General features: G+C 33.9%; 1 long non-coding RNA gene and 2 pseudogenes across 2 annotated transcripts; 2 read left to right on the forward strand and 1 right to left on the reverse strand.

Annotated features, from left to right (window-relative positions):
• The first annotated feature begins 7,623 nt into the window (after positions 1–7,623).
• LOC124457147 lies at positions 7,624–9,399 on the forward strand (annotated as a pseudogene).
• A 3,845-nt stretch (positions 9,400–13,244) lies between these two features.
• Positions 13,245–14,967, forward strand: LOC124456832 (annotated as a pseudogene).
• Positions 14,968–16,101: 1,134 nt separating this feature from the next.
• Positions 16,102–17,853, reverse strand: LOC124456833. Of its 2 annotated transcripts, XR_006952495.1 has the most exons (3): positions 17,741–17,853; positions 16,991–17,341; positions 16,102–16,716 (listed from the first exon to the last, which is right to left on the reverse strand). It is a non-coding gene; the product is annotated as an uncharacterized LOC124456833 (long non-coding RNA). The 2 variants fall into 2 exon arrangements; XR_006952494.1 differs by lacking the exon at positions 17,741–17,853 and having other exon boundaries at positions 16,991–17,707.
• Between the last annotated feature and the right edge of the window lie 1,030 nt (positions 17,854–18,883).

Raw genomic sequence — 18,883 nt, forward strand, 5'->3', positions numbered from 1 at the left:
ACCAACGCCTTCTGATGAAAGTACTCACTTATTGACTGGTGTGATTTAGCACCTGTTCCTGACGAGGTTCTTAAAACTGTGCAGTGTTTGTGGAAAACAAAAGCATGTTCAGATAGGGGTATATATAACAAATTATGACAGTCACATAATGATTATAATTAATTATATCGATTTTATCATTCGTATAAGATAGTAACATACATGTATTCACTTCTATTTCTCTTTAAAAGGAAAAACAATCAGCTACGTCAGCCTATATACGTGGCGATGTGTAAAAAAAATTGTCACATACGCTAGAGTGCAAATGTCAAAATTATTCAAATAAAAACGAGGCTGGTGATTGAGGATAGTGATGAAGAGGGTTATATTGTAAGTGCAATGTGAAGTGTATGAAGTGATAGCAAAAGAGTACCTTGCAAAATTTTTTGTCTTTACCTAAATAGAACACTTGGAAAACGAACACCCTGCACTGCAGTTATAATGTTGAGTAGTTACTGTGCATTTACTCGCCACTGAAGTAGATTACTGTATAAAGGACACAATGTATGGCGTGCTGAGTACAAGCTGTTAAATATTAATAAAAAAGACAATGTAAAAATAGAATATTGACATGTTTAGTTTTTTATTAAGTAACATGCGTAAATAGTTGGTATACCTGATTTATTTACGCTTTATTGAATCTAGAAGTGATGCTAAGTCGCGACCAACGAACTAAATATAGTTGGAAGGGTACCTTCTAATAATTCGTTAACACACGAAATGAAGCCAAAATTTGTCTGATTTGACTTGCAGACACTGTGGAAGTCAAATCACGCGAGTTCAGCCTCACAATGCGAAATTGTAAACAAAGTGAACAAATTAATAAGCAATATGCTTATAAGGGGAATTTCTCATAGCTACAGAAAGGAAAATTATTGTATTTTTCTTTTCTTGTGATATTAATACAGGAAGTTTAATATTCCTGCCAAACAAATATTTTCTTACACAATAAACTTACAAATGGCAAAGGTTTTTGCTCGGATTCGTTCTCGCCCGAGTGAGATGAAAGTACGATGTTTTTTTGTAAATAGCACGTTAAAACAAAGATTTGTTCACGTTCAGGTGCTCTTCGATGTGTTTTTATGTCAGTCTCATCATTGGTTAAACATTTTTTTAAGAAATGTCAACATAACAATGCAGCTTTACAAAATGTCAAAAACCTCTGCATTTATCACAGTTTGTTGTCTTTCATTTTTTTCCACAGAAACGGTTGCTTCAACGACATCTTAGAGTAAAAATATTGCTATAAATGAGCTGGACAAATTTACATCTTTCTGAAACTATTTTTTGTAAATTAGTTTTCTTCAAAAACACTGAAATAATTTGTTTGGGCCGTGTTTATCAGAAGCGTAGAAAGACTGAGAACAGTATTGTTGACTTTGGCTTCAAACTTTAAGATGAAGATGGACTTCCAGTTATATTTAGTACAATGGTCTCGACTCACACAATCCAAAATGGTCGCCAAAGGCTGAAAATATTTGCCACACATCGAGTTGATTTGAGACTTATTGTGCAGCTTTCAGACATGCAGCATACATTAAAAAAGTATTCAAAATATCTCGACTTACTAGTATGTAAAACTCATATAGTTCCCCTAGGTGCGTATACAACATAAATTTTTAGGCACATTTTTATCACTTGGCCCATGGACTATATATGTTTTTAATAAAGTGTAATATTTGTAAAGCCATATTAAACAACATCTGACAGTGTAGCTTTTAATTACTATTATGTTAATGCGATTCCAACTTTGCACACATTATAGCATAACAAAAACGTTAATTTCAGAAATACAGCCCAATCTACGACATAGTTATGTTGTATAAGCTTTGGAAATTGAGTAACCTAGCACATCTATTTTTATTATCAACAGATAAATAATATGCGAACTATCGAAGACCACCCAATATATAAGAAACTTTGACATTAAATTTTTTCGTGATTTTAAAACTAATATGGAACAAATCAAGTAGCCTAAAGTCTAAAAAATATGATGTTTAATAAAATAGTATGTTTCGAAACCATATATAGTTAAAACTTTAAAATTAAAAGACATGATATAGATCAAGTAAATGTAATATTATAATTTGCTCATTCATAATTAGGTATTTGCATACAGTTATACATAATATTTTCCATATTATAATTGTTGTATGGTTTAGATAGATGTCACATGAAATTTTAAAGCTACATAAAAAACTTTTCCGCATCACTTTTGCAAAACAAACATCTTGAAGTTATAAAAGTTGGCTTTATTAAAGTTGGCTTTTTTAAGAAAAATGCATATCCTTGAGTGTTTAAAAAACATAAAGCAACTTAAAAAAATATGTATTCTTGTCATTTATGTTGAACAAAATACGAAAAGGAAACTTAAATACAGACGAAAATATAGAGAATCGTAAAATCTGTTACAAAATTTGTTGAAATTTTGTAAGACACACCTGTCTTTAAAAACCTATGTGCTTACGGCTTTTTCATTATTACACACTTCAAGTTACTACAAGTAAAATTAAAAATAAAAGCAATATACACAAAACTACTTATGACAAAAGATATTAGTAGAAGCAACGCCAATTTTCAATCAAATTTTATTATTTGTGAATTTCTCTTTTTTGTTTTGGTAGAAGATAAAACTCAAAATACAGTCCAAAACAGTTTATAAGTAAAGTTGACATTTTTCTTTGCGTGAATATATTTGAATTGCTTAAAGTGTTTATAGCGGTAAAAGACATCTTTTAGTCATAAATTTCTGTTGTATATACATAGCTTTAAATGTATATGTTCATATAAAATAACAAATATACTGAATACTTTTTGTATGTAGTCGCGGTCATCTGCTTTTAGTTCAAAACGTTTGCGCGTGTAACTTTAAATAAATGTGACAAGAAGAGAAAATTTAAAAAAGTATTACTGTTTAAACAAAATATATTAAGAAAAGTGAACTTGTGACGTATAACTATCTAAACAAAATGTAAGACAAGTAAACAATTCATTTTGACGAATATTGCTTACATTTGTAGTTCCCCCATTTGATTTAAACTCTCAGAAATTATTTCCTCTCATTTGTATTTAGCATTTCCTTGACATATAGAATTAGCATATCTTATAAAACATAAACAGTCTGCAAATGAAGAATGTCAAGTCACGATAAAACTTTTACATACATAAATTATTCATAGTGACAAGAGCACTACATGCGGTCGTTTCTACAAAAACTAGCTAATGCAGGCTTGAAAATTCAACTAACAATCTTATATTCTATAATAATAAAGTACGTTTTATCAAATGTCTCCAAGTAATGATGCATGTACCAGCCAGCATGTATGCTATATTCGAGCATGTTTTATTTCAATTCTATATTTTGTAGTTTATTTGTTTAAGGTGTTTTAATGAAGATATTAAACATTTATGTGCATGTGTATATTGTACAAGACTTGTTAATTGCAAACTTTAGGTAGTTTCACTTCTTTTCTGGGCACGGTACTGCTTTTTAACTATGGCCGATTTGATGAAATATTGGGGCTAAATTGGCTATTCTGTCTAGAGCTGAATTTCACACCAAAGGGGAAAAATAGCTCACTATCGGGCTAAATTGGTCCTCTAACCTGGGGCTGTCTCATCTACGTTTTGGGCGTAAAATTGGCAAAATAAACGGGGCCAAATTTGGCCACTCTTTAAAGGAAGTCTCTAATTTTGAATAATTTTGTCACATCTCAGTAGTCAGAGAAACTTCAAAATTGATGGAGTTTGGACTTGACAGTTCATCATTTAAAGTTTTGTCATTTTGTGAACTTTTGACACAAACAAATATTTTAAATAGTCTATCTTACAACAAGTTTAACAATCATAGACCAGAAAAAATCACGTCTACTATCACGTGAAGAAGTAAGCTTTTCACTCTAAGTAGGCGCAATGTCTAAACTCTAAAGAAATACCTAGCAAAACGTTTTCATGTCATCATCTGTGATAAGAATAAGATAAAAAGATAGATGACCATGAATGAGGAAAAAAAGTCATGTTACATAAAATTAAAATTATTGCCTATAATGATATGCAAAACTGAAATTCTGTGACATGTCATAATTTTGATTCATCTTGTTGACTTTTTAGCCCTGCCGTACCAATGATATTTTAAAAGACTAATGAAATTAATTGTTGGTGATAAGGCAAGAAAGGTCATTATTTTGAAATGATAAATTATCTAATGTGTTATTGGGAAAATCCCACGAAAATCAACAGATGCATCAATATAAAACATATGAAGTGCGAATTCCACCACGAAAACGACATTTAGGTTTTTTATGACGATCATAACAAAACTCTAGACATAAGAAAAAATAATGACACTATGACAGGTAAACTTCAAAATGGGGTCCGGACTTACCACTTGAAATCTATTCATTAAATCTGATTTATTTAGTTTTCGTTTCAGGATGCTTTGATATTTATATTTTATTGCTTGGCGCAGGCAAACAAAGAAGTCAGTTTTTTTTAAGCCTGGCGAGAAGAAATTACTACTTGATGATATTGTCACTACAGAAACAAGCAAAGGTTATCTACAGTCAAATAATCTTAGCAACGAACAAAGTCATGTGAAAAAGAATGCTATTACTGATTATTCATTGAGCAGTGTAGAGTATGTTTGAGTATTTATCATCCATAGACATATGACATACATTCAAAGCACAAGCTTACCATAAAGGTTTGCGATCAATTGCTGTGTCATGCTAACAAATTGTTAGTACATTTTATGCTGTGTCATATTGATAAATTACATGTGTCAATAAGTGTCATGTCAGAAAAAGAAGATGAGCATCAATGAAATTAATTATCCGTGTCTTCTTCACGTATCCACTTCTTTCTCACATTTGTACGCATCGCGTACCTATTTTGCGATGGCGAATGCATATTTGCGTGTTTTCGTGAAACTCCACGCACAAAACACGCGTGTATTTTTACGTACAGTGATCAGTGGACACTGAAAATAAATCAGGATTTAAATGTGAACTGTAATAATGGAAATAAACTCTGTGGATATTTGGTTAAAATTTAGAGAATTTAGACATCAAACCTAGGATGTTGAGAAGGAAGTAATAGTGTTGTGGCCAAATGATTTGGGGAAATTTTGAAGAGATTCTTTAAAGTTTTTTAATTCATTAATTACGATTATAATTTTGGGCGTATCTACAGACAGTGTTAACCAGTCATCACAGTGAGAGTTGTTCAATAACGTTATACCATATTTATTATTAAACATTCATGAAAGTACATCATTCACATCAATCATTCAACATAAAAGAACTTGAATCACAATTTTATCATTAAACATTCATTAAAGAACGCAAATTTATTATGACTTATCAGATAAATACAAAATTAGTGTATAACTAGTGACGATAATTTAAGTATTTGGTAAAGATTTTCAAATTTCTCCTTTTATGTAACAATTCAACAAGAACAATTGGAATTTAATTCTACTAGATTTCAACATTTAAAATCAGTGGCGGAAGAACATTGATAATTTGGTGAGGGCTATATTCATATATTCATATGTTATAATCCGTAAACACAATATATTTCAATAGAAACTATTAAAGTACAACATAAATATATAAATAGTACCCCAATTATTAATGTTCCGTCTGCCTTGCTTAAAATAACAATTGAGAGAGATGATGTTTACCGTGGATTTAGCCTTGAACTCAATAAACTGAAGTGACCCATTTAACAATTGCTCAGTAAATATACTTAACTTTTTGTAATTTCCTTGTACAAACTATACAAGATGTACTATTGAAATGGTAAGAATAAAAATCAAACCGTTGCCTAATGAACGCAACAATAAATGAGAAGCATTTAACTTGTCGTTTTTACGATTTACCTTAGTCTGAGAACTTATGTGTTTGAAAATAGAACAATTCAATGTCTGATAACTTTGTTCGCCCACAGGTGCTTTATTTAGTCGATTTTAATGTTAGAACTGAGTTATGTTAAGCCTAGTTCACATATAGCTGTATTGTTGTAATTCTATCGGCAATGAAGGTTTACATTAATTACAACCATTTGTGAACTAAGTTTAAAATTCCCGTGAGCAAATGTGACAAGTATTTGTAATATATGCATGTAGCTGACAATCATGCAGGCATACACAGGCATAGCAAATTCATAGGGCATTGAAATTATAGCAATAGATTAATTTCCAAAGACCCTTTTTATATATACGTCCTGTACAATTGACAGAACACCTAGAAACTGACCAATCAAAAGACGTACGTGCTTGTGCATTTTGTGGCATATTTTAAAATTAACTCAAAGAACACGTGACCTGCCGTTTGAATCTACCTGGCCATCATTTAATACGTACTTGAAAAATAGTTAGTAGAAATACAAATCACGCTTCTGTGAAATATTTGTTGGAGTTCTTTGTAAGCATGCAAATTCAGGTAAATGTATTTGACAGAGTTCTTTTTATTTGATTAAAGTTCAAAATGTTTACGATGATCTCTATTGTGCTGTGTGAGGTTTAAATATTTGTTGCCATAAAGTTTACGTTTTAGAAACTAATGTTTGTTCTATGCTTGAATATAGACTTGAAAGTTATTTTTTTGTACGGCAAATGATCACAAATAATATGGAGAAACAAAGATTAAATGTTCTTAGTTTATGAATGTGGACTCGTACGTATAACTGAAGAAAATATTTAATGTTGACGGTGGACATCCATGTGGTGTTTCGAATCTGAACTACACGTACTTAATAACAAACATTTTGTACAATGCAGTGATGAAGCTCTGTAACTTTTCTTAAAATATTTCTTCCCTTGCGCTGCTTTAATGTTTTGCATGTCGTCGCCATACACAACGCTAAATGAAATGAAATTCCATAGACGACAATATTTGGCATTCAAAGAATTAAAACTAAACATTATGTTCATTGTCAGTTTTCATTTACGTTCATCATTTTTGTCTGTAAAATATTGAACAAATTGTGAAGTGACATTTACTTAAATTATCTCATTTAGATATCTTCTGAAGAATGATGAAGTGTAAACAAAAGATGTTATTCTTAAGCAACGCTTTCATCAGGTCAACATAAATGTCAATAGACAAGTCACTGTGTCATTAAACTATGACTATTCTAAAACGTTTTTTCTCGGCATTTTATCAACATTACAATTGTGTGGAGTCCACTGGTCGAACACGCAGGATGGAGACAATGTTGGCAGCTAATGCCATTCATGGAGGTAGTAAGGATGATACAAAGTCTGGTACCATTGGAATATTGGAGACATTAGAAAAAAAGTGCAAAGTGGGTGATATAGTAAAAGGATTAGAAAAGTGCAGTAAGCTTAAGAGCAAGGTTTTTCCAAAAATTTACAAAGAAGATTTGGAGAAGCTCGAAAGATCAGATGAGAATATGTTAAGATCGATTGCTGTGTATTAGAGCAAAGGAGTTATGGGCAAAGAAAAGTATAGAAGAGTTTATAAGGCTAGCTCATATGAGCAGATATGTGGTAGTAAGAGAGCTAAGCGTGTTAGTGTTGCTAAATGTCCCACCCCTCGGCTGGTTCCCTATGATAGATTAATGCAATACATTAAATCTATTGATATTGGTAAGTTATTTAGTGTTCGTGAACATCTGTGCAATGGGCTGGATGAGTGTGAGAAGGTCAATGGTTTTTACAGAGATATAAAAGATATTCTGGTTAAGCTTGCAGAATTTTATTTGAACAGTGGTAAGTATAAACTTTTCAACTTTAATCAGCCAAACACATTTCATGTTGCTATTGGTGGAGATGGGGCCCCTTTTGGAAGAGATGATTCAGCGTGCTCTTGGCTGGTAAGTTTTCTAAACATTGGACATGGCGTGTTGAGCAGCAATGAAAATTTCCTGCTCTTTGGTGCTAATTGTTTAGAGAACTGTCTCCCTGTAAAACGCTTCCTCAGCAAGCTAATGGCTGACATAAAACGAATTGAAAGTGCAACGTTCTCTATTGTAGTTAATGAAGAGAGCATTGTTGTGAAGTTTGTATTTTCTGAATTGCCAAATGATATGAAAATGCTCGCTTTCTCAGCTGAAGAACTTACTAACAGTGCCTCATATTTTTCTACTTTTGCAGATGTTAGTCAGGAGTCAATGTCAACTAGTGGACATGGAACGTTTGGCCGTGATGTGCACGATACGTGGAAACCTTGGAAGTGTTCGGAGAGAGTTAAAATGGCAAAAAAAGTTTATAACTATAAAAAATCAATTGAACACAAAAATGTGAAAGCCAGCACCAAACGAGCAAATGTTACAGCTTTTATTGCCAAGCAAAGAAGTCGCCAAGAGTTTGTTCCTTAGGTGACTGAGCTAATTGATAAAGCCCATGTCGAATCGCTTCATTTAAAAAATAATGCATGCGCCTTAGCTCATAGTTATCTTTTAAATCAAGCCATTGAAATGTCAAAACCTAATTTGCCATCTTCTTTCTCTCGGATTCCACCAGGTACTCCATTTTACAAGTTCATCGATGTCTTACGATCAAAATGCAATCTTAATAGGCTGGCGAAAAGAATTATTCGATGGTATGACGAAAATGCAAAGATCGACGGAATGGCATTTAACTATAGATTTACAGGTAAGGACTCTCGGATGTTTCTACATAATTTCATGTTTCTTATTGATGAACTTGAAAATGGTGTATCTGATAAAACTTCTAAAATTCTTCACATTCAAGCCTATCTCTGTCTTTGCTTGCGAAATGCAGTTGCTTTGTTTAGTCGTGTGAATATTAATGATGAGCAGGTAATACAACTAAAGCATTACTGTGAAAATTTTCATCGTGGTTACTGGCTTTATTTGAAAGTGAATCCAACCGTATGGACTTTAGGTTTTGTTGTTCCAGTTCATACCAAGGAAATGAAAGCACGTTACGGGTTAGTGTTAGGTTTAAACTCCATGGAGGGTAGAGAAGCGAAGCATATTGCAATCTCTATGTACTGTGCCAACACTGCATATACTCAACGATGGCAACAAGTTTTTCATCACGAGTACATCTCATTAATTTGGTTGCGTAAACATGGTTACGATTACGTTAGTAGTTCCTGTACTGATAGTAGCCTTTCGTACATCCCCAAGCAAGTCCGTGATAAAGATCCTAACTATTGTGATTGTGGCTTAATCCGCTTGTTGATTACCACAAAATTGGACTCACGTGTGTAAAAAATCGCAAATAATAATTCGACTATTAAAATGGACGAGTTTGGGAAATATTTTGAAAGAAATGGCCAATATGTGTAAGGGTAATTTTTGCGCATTACTTCCAAGTTGTTGGATGCTTTCATTTATAGCTTTTTGGACAGCCATGTTCTCATTTAAACCAACAGGCCTACAATAGAAATTAGGTTGAAACAAAAGTGAATTACTGAAAACATTACAAACTCAAACTAACATAAAAGGACAAGTACTCACAAGAGATCAGCAACTTCAAACAGTGGAACGGAATGATTACATTCAGCTTTATTCAGATTAATCGATGGTTTATCAACATTTTCACTGGATTTGCCAATTACATTATTTGATGATGGTAGATTGTTGCAGTCAATCCAGTCATCATCAGAATCACAGCCCATAGCTCTCTCTATCGCACGAATCTCATTTTCCTCATCACTTAACCAATTTGTAATAGGTAGCATACTGGTCTCTTTCTTTTCAGTTTCTGGACAAAGATACAGAGTAATTCGGCTACAGCTTTTAGCAAGGCCTTCCTTGTATTTTCTCAAAGTGAACTCTTCACAGTCCAGGTATCTTTTAGCTATTTTTCCATCAGGAAAACCAATACGTAACCCCGGTCTCGGCTGAAGGTTCTGTCATAGTCTTCCCACTTCTTCACTGTTCTTTCCCTTACTTCGTCATAGCTCATTCGAAGGAATAGCTCATTCGCTTTGTCAACTTCACAGGAAAAGATTTGCCACGTTGTACTTTCGCCTCACCATACTCGTATTCCATTAAACCAACGTTGATAATGACCTCATCTTTTGACTTGCTGCGTGTCCCTTCTGCCTGTCAATTTCTTTTATTAGGTTTAAAATGTGACTGCCTCTCAATCTCTTTTGGTTTTTTAAAATCGGCGAACGTGGATACTATTGATGGCGTCCCACTCGTGAATTGTTATTAGTACTGGAAGTAGAAGCTGAGCGATCTATCTCGGCGTTGGCACCACTTGTTTCACTTTTTTTTCGCCCACATGACGGGCAGTAGACAAAGCTGTCTTCTAATTTATACCCACAAAAGCAACAATACATTTTGCGTGATTTTGTGGCGTGTGAAAGGAATTAGCATGCAAGTTCGTCGGAAATGAGAATACCACTCAATTGAGAATACCCAGTGAACTCCTGAGAAAACCAGAGAATACACGTGTGTGCTTTGGTTGTTGAAAGCAAGCCAAGTTGGGAACATGTGCCATTGTATTTTGTATTCAAAATATTTTAGTTGATTCTACATTTCACGCAAGTGAAAGATTTAGTAGTGTTTTTGACAGCTTTTTGTCGCGTATTATTCAATAATTAACACTTAATAAACCTTATTTACTTGTATCTAGTAGTTTGATTTGTGTTATGATTATTTTGTTGGAGATTTATAATTTTTACGCACTTACATATTTATTCGTGTATTGCACATACGTGCCACCGTAGTTTATATTGGTTTATATAGGAGTTATAGAGTCCTAAAGTGTGACGTCACGTTACCATGGAGCTAAAAAATGCAGTTCTAAACAAAATATCGTATGCGAGCCATTGAGTTCTATAATAACTGGAGGGGAAACGTCAACAAAATTAGTATAAATTATTAGCGCGGCCGCGTGGTCAAAAACATGGCGGATTTTGGTGGTCAAAGTCAGCGGAGAGACGCGGGCTCATGAAATAAAATTTTTGTCGCCCACCCTGATTTGACCACCACGATTGCGAGTATAGAAAACATCAAAACTATTTATTTTCCTAACATAAACACTTTTTTAAAACTTTATTTATTAAACTGCCAACTTCTGTGGTTTGGGGATGCTGAAATAGCGACAGAAAAGGGAACATTTCTTGACTCCGGTAAGTAGCACAGTATTAGTTTTACTATTTTGTTTTTAACACGATACTTGAAGAGTGTTTCTACTACTAAGTTTTAATTTAAAGTTATTTTGGTCCAGTCTTGTTTGTTCTTCACTTAATCGCTCGCCAGACGTGGCGAAGCTGTCAATTTTTATCGAGTTTTGCATCCATCTTGTATCATGATCAAGGCATCAAGCTAAACTCTCCTGATTTGAATTGAGTTTACCTCCAAAAATGGGGCATAATTTGTTCATGTTTTTTTTGAAAAGATGAAGGGAAAGTTTACAACAGAGTTGTGTTGAAATTGAATGCAGTGCCATGCAAAATTAATGAGAACTATGGTATATGTTGTATAATAAAATAACTATTAAACTGTTTGCCTGCTCAATTTGACTGACTGTATAGTGTAGACAATTATAATGGGATTGGAAAGTTGGATTTATGCAAACAATTTTAAAGTACTACTTAGCGTTTCTGTAAATGAAGTATTTATTGTTATAGTAAACAGGTTACTACTTCAAAACCAAGATAAAAGTAGTGTGTTGAACAATGTGCTAAGATTTGTTTCTACCTTGAAATTTTTGTTCAACAATAGCTTATGATTATATCATTAATATGCATGAAAAATTAAACATATTATTATCTCATCTCGTTAAATCCATACTTGGTATGATTCCAGGTGATCCACAAATTCACATCAGATGCATTGGTTACAAAGAAGTTGAATGTAGAAGAAGCAAAAATAGATGGCAAAGAAATTCTTTGTGTCTTATGAAGAATTAGTAGAAATCAATAAAAAGAATTCTTTGAACAAATTGTAAACAAATTTAAATTTGCTCATGGTCAAGCAACCTAGTCAAAGAAGCAAAGTCTGTCTTCAACATGTGACCTTTCCAATTATTTAGTTTCTTTGTACAAAATACTATTTTCAGGAAACTTGATTTGTAAGTCTTTCATTAATATTTTTTTACCAAGAGATAAAAGGAACTAATTCAAAGGCTTGATGTAAAATACAAAGATTTAACAAGTTGTTTATCATTTAATTCCCAAATGTTAGTTTGTACATATAAATAATTAGTATTGGTAGCTGTAAGTTGTTTAAGCAAAACAGAAGAGTAGTAGTGCTCGAAGGGGTTAGCATTTTTGAAAAATTATATCTTGTTCATGACATATATTACACAATTCCAAAAAAACTGTAAGTAATGCACAATAATATCTATAGAACTTGATAAATTTCTTCAGCTACACTGTCAAATAACTATTTTGCCTTCATGCAGCAATAGACAGTGTTTTTGTCAGAGAAACCAATGCACTTTAGTTTCCAAGTTTGTAATTTCAATGGAAAATTAATGTAGTTCTGTTCAGTAATAGATCCAAGATTCTGCCAAGCTGTTTATAAAATACAAATTACCAAGCAACAGTGTCATGGTGTTTTGAATTTTTTTCTCATATTTGTAGCTGTTCTAGTTCAACATACTTTCTTTATGAGTTTTCAGTAGATTTATCAGGTAATGACAATACACTTATGATACTTATCCATGGTAAATTTTCAGTTGACTTATGTCGTAGGCTGAAGCAAACATTTTCTCGCTTCCTTAGGAGCATTTTTACACAGATTTATTCATTTGAAGCAAGAAAAATAGGTGCACCAAACTGTTTACAAACAGTCAAACACACAAAAGCATGAAATAATGTATAAGTTTGACGAGATTGACAGGTCTAGTAAAGATTGCCGTTTGATTTTCACTTTTAAAAGGTTAAAATGTCATAAAATAACTTAAATGTTACAGCCAAAATATTCGTTTCTCTACCGTCGATCTTCTTTATTTTGATGTGTTTCTGTACTGTGTTTTTCACGCAATGCTGAAGCATTATTTTCACATGATATGCTGTCGGTATCGTAATTGTTTTTTTTTCTCACTTGTTTTCGTTTAACATAAACAGTATTAGAAATCAGGAGGGAGTGAATATTGAAAAAAATTTTTAAAGTGGAAGTTTTGACCACCAAAATCCGCCATTACCGCCATGTTTTTGACCACGAGGCCCAGGCCCCTTTGCCCCTCCAGGTCTTATAGAGCTCAATGATGCGAGCGCTTTGGACACGCTTCCTTTGTTTTGAATGTCTAAAGCTTTAATTATCCATTGTAATCCCACAAAAGACAATAAAAAAAAACAGGAATGGTTAAAAGGTAATCCAAGGGATCAACTTTTGTTTAAGAAGTGTAAAGGACGCGGGTCAAACGGGCAAAATGGTTTACTGTTTTGCTCCTACATGTGGCCATTCGTCGGAGGGCAACACTTGCAAGTTCTTCGCTTTTCCAAGTGCTACAATGCTGAACGACGAGTACAAGAGATGGTTCGACTCATAAGGTATGAACTGATATTCAAAAAGAATTCCTTATTCGGTGAAAATTTGATGAATTACGTGATTTTAAGTGAGATTTACGGACTCTATTCAGGTGAAGAGTTGACATCAGGACATGAGGGAGAATCATCGAATACTGAATGATAGAAGCTTCAGCTAGTTGTCTTTTTAACAGTCGCTTTGTATTTTCCGTAGCCAAAACCTTAAATCTTAGTGCTTTGGAAGGTATAATCCATCAATTTTGAGGATCAAATTTTTATCACTTTAATGAAAGTACGACAGAACAACACACAGCTTCACCTAGCCCAATTGTTTCATTGTAGTGTGGCCACAATTTCTAACATTGTTATAGCATTCACTCATGTTTTGCATGAAATTTTGTTTGACGACCTAATGACGTCGATTCCATCCCAGAAACAAAAAAGCAAGATCTCTGCACCCTCCTCTTTCAGGCAATTTGAATCCTGTCTGCACAGATATTGAGCTTGCTGCACCGGGATTGATGAGTCAGCAAAATGCAACCTTTTTATCATACAGAGGAATGAATTCCTTTAAGGTAATAGTTGGTGTTGCACCAAATGGAGTCATTACTAATGTCAGTCGGCTGTATCCAGGTTCTATTTCAGACAAGGCCATTGTGTAACAGTCTGGACTCCTTAATCACTTGACAGCTGGAGATATGATTCTGGCGGACAAGGGTTTCCTTATCCAGGATGTTGTACCACATGGTGTCTGTGTCAATATTCCACCTTTTCTGAATAATGGAACTTTCACAAAGAGTCAAGAAAACAAAAGCCATAGCTAAAGCACAGATTCATGTCGAAAGAGCCAATGCTAGGCTGAAAGACTTCAAAATTTTAGGTGCCATTCCTTTGTATTTGCACTGCTATGCTGACATTTTGTTTCAGTTATGTGCAACACTTGTAAATTTGCAATTTCCTCTCATCAAAGAGGGATGCGAAGATATGGTTTTTGAGTAGTTTTATGCTTGAAGACTACATTGGACAGTTTTTTAATAATTATTGTTGTTCAAATAGAAATAAAATAATTTGTAGACTGAGGCTTACTTAGAAGAAAATACAGCTAGAGGGGTGTGGGGGGTGGAGCATTCTAATATAACAGTAAAGGGATGATTTTACCTCCTAGGGATTACAATATTTATCATCTGGTACAGCCTGGGTGTACATAGGTGTCAAATTAGATCACTGCGAGAATTCTTTTATCATGTTTAGGAGAACAGAAGTTAAAAGAAGTTTTGACATATGTTTTACAATGGATGTCTTTTTGGGGATAAAAATAAAAGCAAGTACTGCCCACAGTTACCCTTAAGGAGTCTTTCTGAACATTTCCCATGAGCATCCCATCACTTTTATATGGGAATTTTCCTTCCCCCCAGGAAAACAACATTAAATGATGTACCATATTTCCATGTCTTTTAAATACCATGTTATCCTTGTGTTTATTAATAAAAATGCAAATATATGTATAGCCTGTTACCACAACTCCCTCACACCAAACTAGTAGTGGTAGGTCAATTTGAGGACTGAAAACCGACGAGTATCATTATTTTTTAAAACAAATCGTTCATTAAAAAGCCTTTTTTATTTCACTACAAGAGAAAATCACGCCCTCGTGTTCATTTGGGCAACAAAAACAGTCTAAAACTTAATCTTGACATTTGGCATTCACCGTCACTTTATAAACCTTTTCTTTCATTCTTGCGTGTACTTCTCCTCGTAAAACACTCTGCTGGTAAGTAAATGCTTCAATGTGATCTGACTTAAGTGGTTTCCCCCCTTTTTTATAGATTTCTTTTCTTCTGAGAAGAAAAAAAAAGCGAAGCGATGGATAACGTCTCCATTTTGAATCGAATGGGCGCTTGTTTGGAACCATTGAACTAAATATAACTGGAAGGCTACCTTCGCCCGGAAATTTGAAGCCTAAGTCGACAGTATCGTTCCCAGTCTTTCCACGCTTGTGATAAACACGACCAAAACAAAATATGTCAGTGTTTTAGTCATTTTGACAGCGGATTTTGCAAACTATGAAAAAAAACTGGAAGTAAATTGCAAAAAATGTAAATTTTCCAGGTCATTTATAGTAAGTTTGATTACGGTAATAGATCAATCAAGCAATCGTGCCTTTTTTGAAAAAAAAAACAAACTTAACAAGCCTTGACAAATGCGATTTTGACATCTTGCAAATTTGCATGGTATTGTTTTAAAAATTTCTTAAAAAACGTTAAACCAATAATGACATTAACATAACAGAACGTTAGCAAAATTATGTTTTAAAGTAATATTTACGAAGAAAAACAAGTATAGCTTCTTCTCACCCCAGTCCTTTTTTTAACGTTAGAGCGTATATTTCCTTGATTTTGCAAACAAAAGTTATTTTTCACTGCATAATTGTCGTCTTTAGGACAAAGATAAGTATTCAGGATTGTTCAGTAAACATGCCACTTACATGTGTCATAATTGGGTGCAGGAACAGGGCTATTTCTCACCACATAGGTGCAGAAACTGTTGCTTTTCACAGGTAAAATTCCAATACATAAGTTGAAAAATGACATCAAACAAAACTGCAATTTGGAAAGATTAAACATGCTTCAACTACAAAATGAAATTTTAATAAAATTCAGTTAAATACTAACATATATAAATTCTATATTTTGACAGTTTAGTCATATACAGTATTTATTTGTTTCAGCTGGTCACAATTGCAATAAAATAATACTTTTCACAGTAAAAGTGTAAAGTAGATATAACTGGTATCATATTGTTAGTACAGGGCTTACAACTTTATTTAACTGGACAAGGATTTGTAGTGAAATTACTGGAAGTATAATATTTAAAATACTAGATCATGAATATTTATATGTATTACAGATTTCCCATGAAAAACAAGGCAGCCATAAAATTATGGGAGCATTTTGTTCAACAAGTAAACCATCTTGAAGTACCATGGACAGCAAAAGTGCACATCAGATATGCAGTGACCATTTTCAACTAACTGACTACATTGTCCCCCCCTCACAAAATGGCAAATGCCGACTAAAAAAGTATGCCATACCATCCATGTCCAATAGCTTGCATGTTCAAAATGTTTCAACTTCTACAACCCACTCAAACGCACTGCTGAATAGACTCGAGCTTTCAAATAAAAGACCTTTTGCAGCTACCTCTGATTCCGTTGATGAAACTTCTCCACCCAAAAAAAACTCCAAAACATCTACAGAAGAAAAAGAGATTTGTTTAAAAATAAGCTTCAACAAAAATTGAAACTTGCAACAACAACTGAGACGCACAAAACAAAAGGTTGAAACCATGGGTGAAGTTGTCAAGATTTTAAAAGATAAGTTGGTGATCAATTCAAAAGAGGCAGAAAGTCTTTTGTCCACTTTCAATGATACTCAGTTGGGATTTTTATACAATATTAGAGATAATTTAAAATGTCCTCGTTCAGGCAGAAGATACTCTGATGAAATCAAAGAATTTGCACTTACTTTATATTTTTATTCTCCAAAAGCTTATAAATATGTTCGATCCATTGTTCCACTACCCAATCCATCTTTGATGAAAAAGCATCAAAGGCAGGTTTAAAGGTATGGTCTGTAACAGCTGATGGTACTGCTGTAAATATTCATACATTTGAAAGTCTTGGTTGCAACTTTAACGGTACATATGATGAAATGCGGTCTTCATTTACCCATCCAACTACTGGCGAAGATGTGTTTGTAATTCTTGACCCTTGCCATATGTTAAAGCTTGCACGCAATGCACTGGCCCAACTTGGTTCTTTTAAGGATGGCAAGGAAAACATTATAAAGTGGAGTTACATAGAACAACTTCAAAACCTACAAATGGAAGAAGGATTAAACCTAACAAACAAACTTACGAGTAATCACCTTAACTTTCACAAACACAAAATGAATGTGCGACTTGCTGCACAAACATTGAGCTCCTCTGTGGCAAATGCTATTGAGTTTTTAGACAAATCCGCTAAACAACCAAATTTCTCTGGCAGTAATGGGACAGTGACATTTATTCGCATTATCGACCGACTTTTTGACATCCTTAATTCCCGGAATCCACTGGGTAAGGGTTTTAAGGCACCTCTTCGGCTTTCAAGTCAGGAAACATGGCAAGAAGTGTTATCATCATCAGCAGAATATTTACTATCATTAAAAACCAACACAGCTTCCTCTCAACCAATTTGTACATCTCAGCAAAACATTTGTAATTGGGTTTGTTACCTGCATCAAATCCACTATTTCAATGGCAACACAGATGCTCTCTTCATCCATCAATCCATTCAAGTATCTCTTAACCTACAAATATTCACAGGACCATATTGAACTCCTGTTTTCCTGCACAAGAGGTGGATGGAACAACAACCCCAACAGTCTCCAAATGAAGTATGCCCTTCAAAAATGTTGATGAGAAATGCCATTACTGCATCAAAAAATGCAAACTGTTTGGACTTTACTGGCTGCAACAACCTGATACCACTTTTTCGTACAAGAAAACATTCACCCACATTACATAATCAGTCACAAGAAACTGCTGCCCAAGACACTGACAATAAAATTAATGCAATGGTGCAACATCTCCAAGAAGGCAACAGCGAATTTATTTCGAACGTTATATTTTATATTGCAGGATACATAGTTTCGAAGTTAGTCAACAATTTATCTTGCCCAGAATGCAAACGATGCCTTTGTCCTTTACCAAAATCGTTATCCGTAGATGACCATGATTATACTGCCACAAAATATCATGAAGCTGGAAAAGCGTCAGCTTTCGTCAACTTCGTGAACAACGGTGGTTTACAGATTCCATCCACAGCGGTGTATCGTTGTATAGAGTTCTGCGAACACGTTTTCAAAGCAACGGTGACAGGCAACGACAATCAGCATATTAGTAACAGGGCAAAGTTGAAGAACAGTATGATTATTGCAGTTTGCCAACATTTTAATCTGGAATCGATCTTTCCTCTATTCAGGGATCACGAAGATGGTGTTAACGAGGCTGTTATCGAAGACGATCACAGCACTCAACTGACAAAGCATATCGCAGACAAATATTTCACACTGCGTCTTTTCAACTACGGTAAAAAATATACGAGGGAGATCGTAAATAAAGGCAAAACAAGCGACAGGCACCGACTCAATAAGCTAATCTTGTTTAACAATGAATAAATTTAATGTGTAAACACTTTATGAATACAATGAATAAACACTTACCCATTGGGATTTTACATTTGAAAGTTTTCGCCAATATCCGAGCACAATCCTTTGCCATCGGTAAGCCTTCTGGGTAAAAATTATTTGGTCGGCAAGAAACTTAAATTTCCTGTATTAATATCAAAAGAAAACGCAGCAAAACTAAATAAATTC

The sequence above is a fragment of the Xenia sp. Carnegie-2017 genome, unplaced genomic scaffold (genome assembly GCF_021976095.1).
Source record: "Xenia sp. Carnegie-2017 unplaced genomic scaffold, XeniaSp_v1 HiC_scaffold_6, whole genome shotgun sequence".
Classification (NCBI taxonomy): Eukaryota; Metazoa; Cnidaria; class Anthozoa; order Malacalcyonacea; family Xeniidae; genus Xenia; species Xenia sp. Carnegie-2017.